The sequence below is a fragment of the Zalophus californianus genome, chromosome 5 (assembly GCF_009762305.2).
Source record: "Zalophus californianus isolate mZalCal1 chromosome 5, mZalCal1.pri.v2, whole genome shotgun sequence".
NCBI classification, from domain to species: Eukaryota; Metazoa; Chordata; class Mammalia; order Carnivora; family Otariidae; genus Zalophus; species Zalophus californianus.
The window spans coordinates 111,860,773-111,876,933 of record NC_045599.1 but is presented as its reverse complement, the minus strand read 5'-3'; the positions used below and the strand labels follow the sequence as shown (position 1 = coordinate 111,876,933).

The following is a 16,161-nucleotide window of genomic DNA, read 5'->3' as shown; positions in this document are numbered from 1 at the left end:
TGCCAAGAAGTTAACTCTTTACTGTTTGTTATAAAAATCACAATATACATATTAACTTTTTTTAAGGTTTTTATTTTTTTAGTAATCTCTACACTCAATGTTCGGCTTGAACTTACAACCCTGAGATCAAGAGTTGCATGCTTCAGTGACTGAGCCAGCAAGGCACCCCGTACTAACTTTTATTTTACTAAATCATTCATTGTGATGTAATTGAGCATTTATTTCTGGCACAATATTTAGATTTTTAGATCTTCCTATACATGTACACAACATTTGGATGCTTTGTCTTAGGTTTCCTTTGTACCATCCACATTTACTATCTGTATTTTATTCTTTTTTTTTAAGATTTTAAAAAATTTATTTATTTTACAGAGAGATAGAGAGCACAAGTAGGCAGAGTGGCAGGCAGAGGGAGAGGGAGAAGCAGGCTCCCTGCTGAGCAGGGAGCCCAATGCGGGGCTGGATGCCAGGACACTGGGATCATGACCTGAGCCGAAGGCAGCCGCTTAACCAACTGAGCCACCCAGCTGCCCCATCTGTATTTTATTCTTAATTCCTGCGGAAAGGTAACTTTTTTCTCCATCAGATTTGTTGAGATATAATTGACATATAACAATATGTAAGTTTAGAAGCACAATGTGATGATTTGATGCATGTACATAATGAGAAATTATTACCACAATAAGGTTAGTTAACCCTTCCTTTACCTCACATAATTACCATTTTGTTATTGTTGTTGTTAAGGGTGAGAACATTTAAGATCTATTCTCTCAGCAGCTTTCAAGTACACAACACACTATTGTTAACTGTAGTCACCATCCTGTACATTAGATCTCCAGAACTTATTCCTCTTATGACTGGACATTTGTACCCTTTGATCAATGCCTCCCATTTCCTGTACTCCCAAGCCCTTGGCAATCACCAATCTACTCCTTGTTTCTAGGAGTTCGGCTTTTTTAGACTCCACATATAACTGAGAGCATATTTTTCTTTCTCTGTCTGACTTACTTCACTTAGCATAATGCCCTCAAGGTCCATTCTTGTTGTTGAATATGGCAGAATTTTCTTTTCTTTTTTTTAAAGATTTTATTTATTTATTTATTTGAAAGATAGAGAGCACAAGCAGGCAGAGTGGCAGGCAGAGGGAGAGGGAGAAGCAGGCTCTCCACCGAGCAGGGAGCCGGACGTGGGGCTTGATCCCAGGACCCTGGGATCATGACCTGAGCCAAAGGCAGCCGCTTAACCAGCTGAGCCACCCAGGTGCCCCAAGAATTTTCTTTTTTTTAATGACTGAATAATATTCCATTGTATCTGTGTGTGTGTGCACACGTGTGTGTATATAATCACATTTTCTTTTTTTTCATAGAAAAGCAATTGTATTAACAATAAAGAAATGAGAAATCACAATATTCTAAAGCAACAGACCACAAATAAGGAAAATTCATGAATTGCTACACAAAATAACACTTCCAGGTTTAAGTGTAGACTCTTGATAGAACTGCTGAGTCTGTTCCTTTCCCTCAATATATTTACTACCACCCTCTGAATCATCACATTTTCTTTACCCATTCATATATTGATGAACACTTAGGTCGTTTCCATGTCTTGGTTGTTGTGAATAAGGTTGCATGAATATGAGGTTGCAGATATTTCTGTAAGATAGTGATTTCATTTTCTTCAGATAAATACCCGGAAGTAGGATGGCTGATAGTTCTATTTTTAATTTTTTTTAATTTCAAGACATATTTCTTTTTTAAAGATTTTATTTATTTGTTTGACAGAGACACAGCGAGAGAGGGAACACAAGCAGAGGGAGTGGGAGAGAGAGAAGCAGACTCCCCGCTGAGCAGGGAGCCCGACGTAGGGCTCGATCCCAGGACCCTGGGATCATGACCTGAGCCGAAGGCAGACGCTTAACGACTGAGCCACCCAGGCGCCCCTTCAAGAAATATTTTTAAAATTTGTTGAGGAACCTTCATACTGTCTTCCACAGCGGCTGCCCTCATTTGCATTCCCACCAACAGCACGCCAGGGTTTCCTTTGTCAGCACTTGTTATTTCTCGTCCTTTTGATGACAGCCATTCTGCCAGGTGTGATGTGATAGCTCATTGTAGTTGTGATTTGCATTTCCCTGATGATGAGTGATGTTGAGCCACTGTTCATGTATCTGTTGCCATTTGTATATTTTCTTGGGAAAAATGTCTACTCACTCAGTTCCTTTGCCCATTTTTAAATCAGATTACCTGTGCTTTTTTTTGCCTTTGAGTTCTAGGAGTTCCTTATATATTTTGGAAATTAACTCCTTATCAGATATATGGTTTGCAAATATTGCCCCATCCCATAGGTTGCCTTTTCACTTTGTTGATTATGGTAACTTCTTTCCTTATGTATTGTATACATTTTCGCATTTTTTTCTATTCCATTCTTCCCCTCCCCATCTGAAATTAATATTCAGATCCTTCCTGAATGCTACTCTCCAATTTCTGTTCAGACTCCTGTCTCTGAATGTTCTCAGAGCTGTGGTCCTGGGTTCAGAAAAACTGCTCCAGAAGGGGAGCCCTTCTGCTGCTTTGACTCTGTCCCATGTCCACTGGGGAGTTTTCCAATGAGACAAGTAAGGTTCTAGAGAAATCTGATCCTTTGGCCACCAATATAATAGAACTAGAGTGGGTGAAGAGTTATCTTTAGTTTATTGGTTCAACTCTCCCTGGCATATAGAACAGCTCAGGCAGGAGAGTGACAACCTGGGATACTAAACTTGAGAAATGTTAGATATGTGATATGAGTAGATAGAATTAAGTCTTATGCTTTGGCATCATTTATACCAGGACAATAATCTTAAAATGTGGGGAAGTTGTTGGGGCGCCTGGGTGGCTCTGTCGGTTGAGAGTCTGACTCTACTTCAGCTCAGGTCACGATCTCAGGGTGTGAGATGGAGCCTGGCAGGGCTCCGCGCTGGGCATGTCACCTGCTTAAGATTCCCACTTTCCTCTCCTTCTGCCCTCCTGCCCTCGTGCTCTCTCTCTCAAATAAATAAATAATTTTTTTAAATGTGGGGAAGTTGTCCTATTTCCCAGCTCCCAATGAGTAGACATCAGTAATACTCTACCAAATCAGTTAAATAAATCTTGTGTTGAAGGGATAATTTTATAAAAGACTAGGAATCTCTCTCATGACAATTACCCTAAAAATCATTACAGATTAAAGGACTTTAAATGGAATGGAAGATCTAAGTGTGGGTTTAGATAGGGAACTGGGGAGAGAATATAGGAAAACTACTCCCTGAAAATGGAAGGCAGTCTAACTATGAAGTAGAAAAAGTATGCAACACCAAAAAATGTAGCCTGGGGACACCAAAGACCCATTTCTTTTGGCTCAACTTTTTTGGTGAGACGAACTTTCCTGGTGGCTTTGGGTTCTACCTAAAGTGTATCTGGTTGGGGATGGGAGTGGAGGAGAAGAAGTAAACTTGGGTGATTATGACATTCAGTGTCAGTTCATCAGTTGATACAAATGTACCCCACCGGCAGGGAATGTTAAAAATGGGGGAGGCTTTGCAGGTATGGGAACAGGGAGAAATTTTTCTACCTTCCTCTAAATTTTGCTTTGAACATAGAATTACTCTAAAAAAATAAAGTCTCACAAAAGACAAACAAAAAAAACCCAAACTACCACTCTTTCCCTCATTTATGTGTTCCGAAGTCTTGAGTGACTGAGGCCTAGGCACCCCTGCACAGTGACTCACCTATGCAATGCTTCGAGAGTATGAGCCACTGTGTGAGCCAGTTTACTGACATTCTGATTAGATTCCCACAATGACTTATGAACTGAGTATTATTTTACATAAAATAGAAGTTTAGTTCTAGTTCACACAAACAGAATACCTCTTATGTGCCAGGAATGGTGCCATTTGCTTTTCACACTGTCTTAGTCAATCCTCACCACCACTTAACGAGGTCATAGAGTCTACTATTTTCCTCACTCAGTGTTGAAAATTTGAAACTCGGAGTGTATAAGTAACTCGCCCAAGTACATGCAACTAGGAAGCAGTGTCGGGATCGCAAAGCCCCGGGCTCTAAGCACTAGCTACATGGTTGCTTGGAAAATGTGGGGATGGCAGCAAAATACAAAGAGAAAACTAAAAGCAGCAAATGGTACAAGAACAGAAAACTGGAGAAGATAGTAAGATTAAATATGGGAAAACAGTGCTAGTTATCTTTACCTAGTTTTGAGCTCTGGAGGAGAGAGGAGACACGCTCTACGTGGCACCAGAGAGCAGAGTCAGTTGGGGTGAATGGGAGTAAATTTTTGTTTAAAGAACTTTTTTTTAAGGTTTTGTTTTTAAGTAATCGCTACCCAACATGGGGGTTGAACTCACAAGCCTGAGATCAAGAACAGTATGCTCCACTGACTGAGCCAACCAGGCACCCCTTAAGTACTTTTAAGTACAGAATTCCCTAACATTTCTAAGGGCGGCTTTGGTAGGAGGTGTTTTAATGTGCAGAGGTTAACCCTAGTGGATAACACTCTAGTCAGGCATGGAAAGGATGTGAGGAGTCAGAACTAGGTAAGTCTTTTGAATTCCCCTGCAACTCTCAGTTTTGATTCCAGGACTCTGATAATAGAAACCTGAATGCATTTGCCAAGAAAGTTGTGAACTCCTATAGAGCAAACGGGAAGATGTTCCATTTGAAAAAAAGAGCCACATTGCCACCTGGTGATCATAACAATTATTCTCTTTTACTCACTGGTTTTTGAGTGTTTGAAATAGACAACCCACTAATATACATCAATAATTAAGATATAAAAGTTTCCTTAACTTGTTGACATTTTTTCTCCAATGCCTTAATTTTTATTTATATAAGTAACAATTTTTTTGTATCTACATCCCCATAAAATTATCTAGTAATTTCTTTGCAATAATTTCCTAAGAAAGGAGATGATGTGTCAAAGAGTATTGCTTAGTTTTAAAGTTTTTGATATGCATTTCCCAGTTGTCTTACCCAGAAACATTGTGCCAAAGTGCCATTCCACTGGCACTTTCTAAGGGCATCTTATTCTCTGCACCCTCACCAATTCTGCAGAAAATCTTTAAGCTATTTCTTTGCCTCGTTGAGTTTATTTGTATGTGGGTAGATATCCTCTTCTGTAAGTTTGTAGTTTTTGAATACTAGTTATGTTGAATATTCAAATATGCATTTTGTAAATTTGGTTTTTCTTTTCTGTTTGTCTTTTAGCCTGCCCATTTTTACTTGTTGATTTGTACGTGCTCTTTATAAAATACAAATTAACACTTTATTTTAAACACATCGAACATCCTTATATGCTGGGCATAGTGCTAGTAAAGCACGTACATGAAAAGAGTTCAGATTCCGTAGGGGAATTGTCTTCTCCTCTACCTCTCCTCGATATGCAATCACTAAAAAATATTAACTACCTATGTGTTGGGCACTGTGCTCAGTGCTGGTGATGCATTCGTGCCTCATCACTTGACCGTACCCTCTTACATACGACAGGAAGGAACTATGCTGCCTTTATCAAACTGTGGAACTTCATAGTGGTTCCAAGGATCTAAGGGACAAGATTTGTACTGGAAGATCGGGACTTCAAGTCAGACTCTCAAACAAAAAATGTCTATTTTGGATCTATTATGTGCCAGTTATTGACCACAGTGAGAGATTTACCTAGGTGTATGAAAAATCACCCATCTCATTATGGGCTGCCATCCTCGTGCACGTTGGCACATCAAGCATAGAAAGCAATAATGGTAGCTCTCACATATGGTACAACTGTGAAGCAAATACTGTGCTTATTCCTTCTAACGTCTTATGTCTAACCTCTACTGCAACTCTGAGTTGTGATTTTTGTTTCCATTTAAGTAATATAAGGCTGGAGTAGTTCTGGTAAACTAAGATGGTTTTTGCTGGTAATGGAGGGGTTGAAGCTGGACACAGTAGGGAGGTTTGGTGAGGGTAATAGAAAGAAAATTAAACCAGATAGAAATTCTGGTTCCAAAGAAGAGTCGGCTTGTGATTCTCTCTCCAATGCAAGATGGTGGGGGGGCGGGGAGAGTACAGAATGAGAGCTTCAGAAAATTTCACTTCAAAAGCCATCAGAGGTGGGACGCCTAGTGGCTCAGTTGGTGAAGCATCTGCCTTCAGCTCAGGTCATGATCCCGGGGTCCTGGGATCGAGCCCTGCATCAGGCCCCCACGGGGAGCCTGCTTCTCCCTCTGCCTGTGGCTCTCCCTGCTTGTGTTCTCTCTCTCTCTGACAAATAAATAAATAAAATCTTTAATACAGAAAAGTCATCAGAGGTGATTTTATATCCATGAAAGACAACCTCTTTGAGAAATTTTTCAATTTTTTTCTGCCCAAATTCAGAGTATTTTTAAATTGAATTTATGATTAAATAGGACACAATAAGCTAATGTTTGCCTCTTTTCACGTTCAAAATACTACTGATATGAAATAAGAAATTAAAAAATAGGAATAAATCTTTAGAAGGGTAAGAAAACAGAAAAAGTGTCCCATAGAGTTTACAAATTTCATATGAAGATACTATGAACTACTTTATGACAATATATTTGACAACTTGGATGAAATTTACTAATACCTAGAAAACACAATTTGCCAAAACTGCTCCATGAAGAAACAGAAAATCTGAACAGATCTATTTATTAAGTAATTGAGGGGCGCTGGGGTGGCTCAGTCAGTCAAGCATCAGTCTTTGGCTCTGGGTCATGATCCCAGGGTCTTGAGATGGAGCCCCGCATTGAGCCCCGCATCAGGCTCCCTGCTCAGTGGGGAGTCTGCTTCTTCCTCTCCCTCTGCCCCTCCTCCTGCTCATGCTCTCTCTCTCAAATAAATAAGTAAAATAAAATATTTTAAAAAATAAAGTAATTGAATAAAATAAAAACCATCCCATAAAGAAAGTTATAGATCCAGATGACTTTCATGAGGAATTCTAAACATTTAAGGAAGAAATAAAAATTCCCACAAATTCTTCCAGAGAATAGAAAAAGATGGTATACTCCCCACCTCATTTTATGAAGACTGCATGACTTTGATGCCCAAACCTGATAAGGACATTATAAGAAATGAAAATTATAGTATACCATGTTAGCAAATAGAGTGCATTTCTTTCTTTCTTTCCTTCTTTCCTTCTTTCCTTCTTTCTTTCTTTCTTTCTTTCTTTCTTTCTTTCTTTCTTTCTTTCTTTCTTTCTTTCTTTCTTTCTTTCTTTTTCTTTCTTTCTTTCTTTATCATCTATCTCTATCTATCTATCTATCATCTCTATCTATCCATCCATCTTTCTATCTATCCATCTTATCTCATCTTGCCTATTCTAATGGCATATCACAACCGTATTAACTTTATTTTCAGAATGCAATGTTGATTAACTTTGGAAAACAAATTATTGAAAACCACCACACTGTAAGACACAAAGGAGAAAAAGCATATGATAATCTCAATATGTACAGAAAGTGCATTTGAGAAGAACTCTAAGTGCACGTATTTATTTGGAAGACGAGCCCAGAAAACACAAGTGAGAAAAGCGGGCCGGTGAGACAAGGCTGGAAGGAAAGCTAAGAGGAGTGCTCTAGTGAGCGGGGTGCTCTGCAAAATTGGACAAGCTCGGGGTGGCTGGGTGATAGACACTGGGGAGGGTATGGGCTATGGTGAGTGCTGTGAATTGTGCAAGACTGCTGAATCACAGATCTGTACTTCTGAAACAAATAACGCAACATATTTTAAGAAAAAAGAAAAAGAAGAAGATAACAGGAGAGGAAGAATGAAGGGGAGTAAGTCAGAGGGGGAGACGAACCATGAGAGACTGTGGACTTTGAAAAACAAACTGAGGGTTCTAGAGGGGAGGGGGTGGGGGGATGGGTTAGCCTGGTGATGGGTATTAAAGAGGGCACATTCTGCGTGGAGCACTGGGTGTTATGCACAAACAATGAATCATGGAACACTACACCAAAACAAATGATGTAATATATGGTGATTAACATAACAATAAAAAATTTAAAAAAATTGGACAAGCTCATCAGGGACTCTAAACAATCCGGAGAAAAATGCCTCAGAATTACACTAGCAGAGGACAGGGGGTGCTAGGCCATTTATCTACTGACTGTCCTTCCCTGCACTTCTGGGATGCTCCTCCCAGCAGCTGAGCAAGCTCCCAGGGTGCTTGAGAAAGCTCTCAGGCAGAAGAAAGAGATCCAGGCTCTTGATGTGGAAAAGCTTCCAGGGAAAATATCTATTGTGGTTATTGCTAAACTCAGGAGGGCCAAGGGGGTATGGGGCAGGGCATCAAAAACCCACACTACAGAATCCAAGAAGATAATGTAACAGGCAAGAAAAAGTCATGCACAAAAATTTGGTTAAAAATTTTTAAGAGTTAATGAATTTTTCCTTGTCAAAAACACATACAAATGTCAATCGAAATTATTGGAAAACATTGATTTGAAAGGTGGCAGGAAGTAGCAGATGCAGCTCCTACTTTTTTGGTCGGATATGGAAATATATTAGCATTAGAAATCATGTTTATTGTTAATAAGATAGTGGTTAAGATGGATACAAAGCATATTGTATAAACAGTACTACTGTTTTTTACCTGTGATTTTTTAAAAACTAATTCTCACAACAGCCTAAATTGCTATGATTGCTATTATCTTCCCATTTTACAGTTAAGAAAATGGAATTTATAAAGGTTCAGAAACATGCCTAGGTTACACCTAGTAAGCAGTGGAACTAGGAAATGCTCACACACAGCCTGACTCCAGAACCAGTGCTTTTATCCACAATGCTATACTATGGTTTAATGTTAAAAAATTAAAACCATACAACAGCTAAGTGAAATAGAAAACAAATATTAAGATAATAGAGCTAAACCAAAATACACCATTGATTCCACTGAGTGTAAACAGATATTCTAATTAGAAGTCAAGAGTGTTAGGGGTGCCTGAGTGGCTCAGCTGGTTAAGCTCTGACTTTTCATTTTGGCTCAGGTCATGATCTGATGGGTCTGATTTCAGGGTCGTGAGATCAAGTCCCACATCAGGCTCCACACTGGGTGTGATGCCTGCTTAAGATTTTCACTCTCTCTCTCTCTCTCCCCCTCTGCCCCTCCTTCCCGTTCAGGCTTTCTCTCTCTTTCTCTCTAAAAAAAGAAAAAGAAAAAGATATCAAGCGTGTTAGACTAGATAAAATACTGAACTACATGCATGTAGTTTAAATTTGACACCAAAAGCAAAGGCAACACAAGCAAAAATGAACAAGCGGGACTACATCACCCAAAAAGCTTCTGCACAGCAAAGGAGACCACCAGCGAAACGAAAAGGCAATCTACTGACTGGGAGAAAATATTTGCATGTCATATATCTGATAAAGAGTTAATATCCTATTCACTCTTTGTCCTTCTCTCAGGAAACTTTTATCCATGGTTTCTAGTGTGACCTTACAGAAAATTCTGTGTATGCACTGGTTCACCTAATTTACATCATAAGAAGCAGCAGAGCGCAGGGGGAGCATAGATTCTGGAATGAAATTGCCTAACTTGGAATCCTGACATTGCTATTAACTATGTGACCTTTGGTAAGTACTAATCCCCTCTGAGCCTCTGTTCCTGTGGTGGATAGGCTCTAAAATGGCCCACCATGATCACGACCTCCTGCTCTTCACAGATTATATAATCCCATCCTTTTTATGTAACTTGCTTCTAACCAATAGAAGCAATGATGAGGGGCTATCACTTCCATGACTTTTATCTTGCTGGAAAACTCTCTCTCTCGCTCCCTCTGGCTTTGATGAAGAGAGTTGACATGTTGGAGAAGCTCATGTGGCCAGTAACTGAGGGTGGCAGCCAGCCAATAGCCAGCAAGGGACAGAGGCCCGCAGTCCAACAGCCCTGAGGGAACTAAACCCAACAACCACATATATGAGCTTGGAAGCAGATCCTTCCCCAGTCATATCTTCAGATGAGTCCTTGAACTGGCTGACATCTTGACTGCAGCCCTGTGAGAGACTGTGAGCCATGCCCAGATTCCTGATCCCCTGGAGGTAATAAATGTGTCTAAAGCCGGGACGTTTTGGTAATTTGCTACATAGCAATAGATTACTAACACATTTCCCTCTTATGTGAAAAGGAGGCAGCAGCAGTCACCTGCCTCATAAACTTGTTATAAAGATTAAAGGGTATTTTAGAGGATTTTAAAGGATATAGAACAGTGATTAGAACATAGCAAGCATTGTGTGCTTGTTAAATAATTTATATTGACACCAAAAAGAGAAAATAATAATGTGACTTTTTTTTCTCCATCCAATTCCATGGATTTTCTGAATTCTACCCACAGACTCCCAAGGGCTCCATGGACCCCCTGGGTAAAAATTCTTATGTCTAGAACAAATGGAGGACATTAGGTGAATGCTTCCTTTCTTGTTCTCTCCAAATTGTTTCTGCCCACCTCATCCTTTCGTCCTCTATCAGAGAAGAAAAGTCCTTTTTAGACCTCACTTTCTCTCTGTTCTAGTTCCCAGGCCATCCCACTTCCCTGGGGACTTTGTGCATTTGAGCATTCCCTCATTTCTGTTATACAGCTGTGTTCCAAGATATAAAACCATCAAAACCTTTGCACAAAACAGATACCCAACAGCTTGTGTGTGAGCATCATGGAGACACAAGCACTAAAGTGAGCTGAGGGGCGATGGCAGGGCATCACCACCAGAAACAACCAGCATTACTGAACGATAGTGAGGCGGCCTCATCCAGGGAAGAAAGGAAAACAAGGTGGTCTAAAACCCTGGGATGTAAACCCTGCAACAAGATAACCTATTTTCACTGGTGGATGCCTGCACCTACCTTTGCACTGGCCCACGCTAACTCTGAGGTGACAGTGGTAAATAGAAAGGGCACAGAGTGAATATGGAAAACATCACTTGTGCATCCATAATTTCAGAGTCAGCCAGGACACCAGCAAATCAAATAGTTTAAACTTTGAAGGAGAGAGGGGAAATATGAAAATGACTGTGGGTAATTACCTAAATGTAAGCCATTTGAATAAAAAGTGGTTGGCATCTGGATGATACTGTGTGATGTCAGCCTGGGGTCACTGTGACTTTGGCATTGTCCAAATGGAGGCCATTTTTTCAGCCTTTGTATAATCATAACTTTTTTGGTGTACTTGATGTGGCTGATCACTTCCTCCATCTAGAAACTCCTCCTACTCTCCATGACAATGTGCACTCCTAGTTTCCTCACACTTCCTTGACTCTTCTTTCTCTGTCTCCTTCCTGGGTTCCATTTCTTCTCCCATCTCTGGTGAACTCATCCACCTATGGTTTCACCTGTCTCTGTGCTGAGGACTTCCCAATTTCTTCCACCAACCCAGCTTCTCCTTAGAGCTTCAGAATCATCTGCACAGTTGACCACCTCCATGCAATGCCCCTTAGCTGCCACCAACTCAACATGTCCTCTCCTGAACTTGGTCATTGCCCCACAAACCTACTCTTCCACATTTTTTGTCTTGGTTGGTAGTAATACCATCTTCCAAGAGCCCAAGCTCTAAGATCCATGTTCTCATTACCCCATCTCAACCACCACCCACCATGTCTTGTTGATTTAATCCCTTCATGATTCCTGAATCTAGCATCTCAAATCAGGTCACCATCTCTTGCCCAGAATGTTGGAAAAGCCTCCTAACTGGTCAGATTCCTCAGATGTTCATCTTCAAGTCATCTTCCAAGAAGCTTTTGGAACCCTTTCCCTAAAACCTAAATGTCATTTGTCACAGCCTTGCTTTAAAATGTTTTCGTGGTACCCTCTCGCCTTTAAAAGCCCTCTGTGGCTTGACACCTGCTAACTCCAACCTCAGCACATCCTCCAGTCGATGAACAATGGTAACTTCTAGGAACAGTGCACAACTTTAGCTTTTCCCTCTGATTATACTTTATGTTTTAGATCCTGATGGATTCTTAGCTAAACATTTATAATACACATCTCTAACATACCACAGTTATTATTATATTATACTCATGGCAGTTTAAAAACCATACAAAAATACACTTCCATTTACCCATCCTTGCCTTGGTGCCTATCTTGTCACCCATTTTACTTCTACATATGTCACAAAACCCACAAATATAATCTTATTTTCACTTTAAGCAGTCAATCATCTTCTGAAGATACTTAAATATTAAGGGATAAAAGTTCTACATTTGTCTCTATATTTATCATTTTTCACATTTCCACCTGCTATAGCTTCCTTGTGATTACAGGACTTCCTTGAACATTTGCAGTGCAGCTCTGTTGGTAATGAATTCCTTCACCTTTTGTAGGTGAAAGTAATAAGTGAATAAGGTGAATAAGTACTTTACTTTTGCTTCTAACATTTATTTCTGATGGGTAAACTGTAGATTGACAGTTAAAAAAAATTTTTTACTGCTTTAAAAAAGTTACTCTCTTCTCTTGCAATTGTCCCTCTCACAAGTCTGCTGTAATTCTTATTAATGTGTCTTTTTTCTTTCTGTTTTTTATATTTTCCCTTTATCACTGGATTTAAGCAATTTGATTATGGTGTGACTTTGTATAGTTTTCTTCATGATTCTTATGCCTTGGGTTCACTGAGCTTCTTAGATCTGTTGAGTTTGTACTATTCATCAAATTTGGGGAATTTTCAGCCAGAATTTTTTCACAAAAAAAAAATTTAGCACTATCTCGATACAATGCACAGTAGTTAATCTACAAGAAAGTCAAAGGTGGATAGGTAATGCTCATGAGTACAATGTAATTAATTTGCACACTTAAGTTGTATCACTCAGACTGATGCAACAATGGGTGATTTATTACTATGAACTGTAAATTATGATTACTAAGGTCAGGGCTCAGGGCAGTGGCAGTGACTCAAGTGGCAGTGACTAAAGAAGGCAGATAATCTATGCTGTATTCATTTGATATTAAAATGAGTGTTCTTTCAGTTCTATTTTTGAGGGCTGCCGTGTTGGCTTTAGAGTTTTCCTCCAACCTTCTGCACCCATTACAGAAAACTGGGAGTTTCTGTATCATGAAAAGGGGTTCCCTGGGACACATAACTTTCACTACTTAACTGGTCTAGTCCCAAACAAATCTGGATGATTTATTACCCTGGATCAACATGGTAGAAACTCATTGTACTAAAATGTCTGTAATTTTCCTTTAGTTTAAAAAAAAAAAAAGCACATTACACAGATTGATGAAGAATAAGAAGACAAAGTTCCTGATCTTCAAACTAAGGTCAACTGTGATGAAACAGTTTTAGTAAAGACCATGGAACTTCAGAAGACACAGAGAAGGAAGGGATGGAAAAAAATTTAGCACAAAAGTATGAAAAATTACTATATGTCTGCCACTATAATTAGCAAAGAAAATGGAACATATGCTGTGAATTCTAGGAAGTGGTCCCAGTAAATTCCATATTGACCCCAGGCTGTGATACCAGAGATGGCTATAGAGGAGAGGCAGGTGGGAAGAGGAAAAATGAAGAAGGCAGGAGGGAGGGCTGGTTGTTTAATTGCTTAAAAACTAACTTTTATATGCACTGGGATACCAAAAAATTTATTTGACGTGCTTTATTGCAATATTTGCCTTATTGCCGTGGTCTGGAACTGAACCTGCAATATCTCAGAGGTATGCTTGTATTGTACTTTTGGCTTGTTGAACTCCACTTTTTATTTTCTATAGTATTTAAAAGAAAAAGGCATAAAAATAATAAATCTATATGAATAGGTTCACAATATATAAAGTTTAATTTATAGCTATAAAGAAGTAGTTTTTGGATATGACTGAAAGTAAATTGGTATCAATTCAAAATAGATTGTTATAACTTCAGGATGTTTTATGTAATCCCCATGGTAACCACAAAAAAGTAGCTATAAAATATACACCAAAGGAAGTGAGAAGGGAATAAAAACACATAAATACAAAAAATTAACTAAATACAAAGAAAAGTAGTAATGAAGTGAGGTACAAAAACTACAAGACATAGAAAATGACAAGATGACAAAAGAAAGTCCTATCTTACCAGCAATTACTTTAAATGTAAATGGATTAAAATCCACAATCAAAAGGTAGAGATTGACAAAAATGAATTAAAAAATGATCCAACTATATGTTGTCTACGAGACTCACTTTAGATCTAAGGACACTATAATGTGTAAGTGAAAGGATGGGAAAAAGATATCCATGCAAATAACTAAAAGAGAGCAGGGTGGCTATACTAATAACAGATAAAATAGACTTTAAATCAGAAACTGTTATAAGAGACAAAGAAGGACATTATATATTGATAAAAGGATCAATTCACCAAGAAGATATAACAATTATACACATATATACACCAAACATATCTCCAAACTGGATGAAGCAAACATTGTTAGAATTGGAGACAGAAATAGACAGATCTACAATAGTAGGACACTTCAATACCGCAATTTCAATAATGTATGAAACAACCAGACAGGATATCAATAAGGAAATAGAGGACTTGAACACCACCAAAGGACCAAATACACCTAACAGACACATACAGAACATTCCTCCCAACAACAGAAAATATTTTTCTTAAGTGCACATGGAACATTCTTCAGGATAGACAATATATTAGACCACAAAACAATCATTAATAAATTTTAAAAGACTAAAATCACACAAAGTATCTTTCCAATCATAATGGAATGAAAATAAAAATAGCAGAAGGGAAACCAAAAAATTCACAAGTATGTGGAAATTAAACACCACACTTTTAAGCAACTAACAGTTCAAAGAAACTGCAAGGGATATTAGAAAATATTTTCAGACAAATGAAAACGAAACACAACATGCTAAAATTTACAGAATACAATAAAAGCAGTACTAAAGAGACAATTTATAGCTGTAAACCCTTATGTTAAAAAAGAAAGATTTCAATTCAACAACCTAAATCTACACCTTAAAGAACTAGAAAAAGAAGAACCATGTAAACTCAAAGCTAGCAGAAAGAAGAAAATAATAAAGATCAGAGAATGATGTAGTACATTTGGTAAGGCTGCCTAACAAGTACAGGACAGGAACTCAGTATCATTTTTCTTTCTGTTAGAAACTCAACAATATGCGTTCCATTTTAAAAACACTTCTCCAGGCGATGAGATATAATTATAGACACTAACCTGAAACAGGAATAGTTGTCCCCTTTTTCTGGTTGAGCCTGGAGATGAGGATGGAACAGAGAGCACAGTCTTTTTGAGTTCAGTTACCAGGATTAAAGATTCATTGGAGAATAAACTTTTTCCATTTGTGCTGTCACCTTTAGAGTGTGGCTTTAAATTATTTTCTTAGAGCTTTCCAGCTTGCCTCAGGCTCTGGGTACCACCCTGCAGCTTTACACACCAGATGGACCACTTTGGCATCGCTGTTCTTGATGCGAAGATGTGAGGAATTTTCTATTCCTATAAAATGAGAAGGGAACAAGCAGTTCAACTAAGAAATCAAGTGTTTTGATTCTAATTGAGTGTTTTGAATATGATGAGCCAAACAGAAGGACTGTGATCTCCTGTACAACCTAGGGAGAAAACAATGATTTTATGAATAACTTTATCAAAATTAATGATTGCCCCCCAAGGAATCAAATGTAGCAGAAAAACACAAGAACCAGAAAATTTAAAGACCTAAAATAATTGAAAATTTTGGAGAAAATAAGATAATAATGAGAAGTTGAGCATAAGAATTAAAAAAAATGGATGGATACCCATTGGGTCCGTTAAAATAGAATTAACAAATACACACACAAAAAAGAATTTATAGCAGTTTCAGAAGCACACTAAAAGCTGGTTGAATGGCACAGTTCTGATTAAAAGTCCTTACACTCTACCCACAGAGGTCAAATTGTCAAAGCAGAGCCCTAGAAAGAATGCATTTTAATTAATAGTGTGTCATCCTTGTACAGGGGCCATGCTAATCTTCTCTGTGTTATTCCAATTTTAGCATATGTGCTGCCAAAGCGAGCACTGTACTTTACTTAACAGCAAATTTTACTAATAATCAGTGAAAGATACAAGCAAAAAGCAAGCACAAAGATAACAACATCTATCTCTGGAAGGGTCTGAACTATCATCTGTACCTCCCAAAAAATAGATTTTTGCACCGGGA

At 38.5% G+C, this 16,161-nt stretch overlaps 1 long non-coding RNA gene and 1 other non-coding gene across 2 annotated transcripts in view; both read right to left on the bottom strand.

Annotated features, from left to right (window-relative positions):
* Positions 1 to 13,601: 13,601 nt before the first annotated feature.
* LOC118356991 overlaps positions 13,602 to 16,161 on the bottom strand; it is a 29,022-nt gene continuing 26,462 nt past the window's right edge. Inside the window, exons 2-3 of the long non-coding RNA XR_004820080.1 lie at positions 15,183 to 15,461; positions 13,602 to 13,713 (exon numbers count right to left, since the gene is read on the bottom strand). This is a non-coding gene — a long non-coding RNA (uncharacterized LOC118356991). The remainder of the gene's footprint in view (positions 13,714 to 15,182; positions 15,462 to 16,161) is intronic.
* Positions 15,914 to 16,020, bottom strand: LOC113930004. The gene has a single exon (XR_003522390.1). It is a non-coding gene; the product is annotated as a U6 spliceosomal RNA (small nuclear RNA).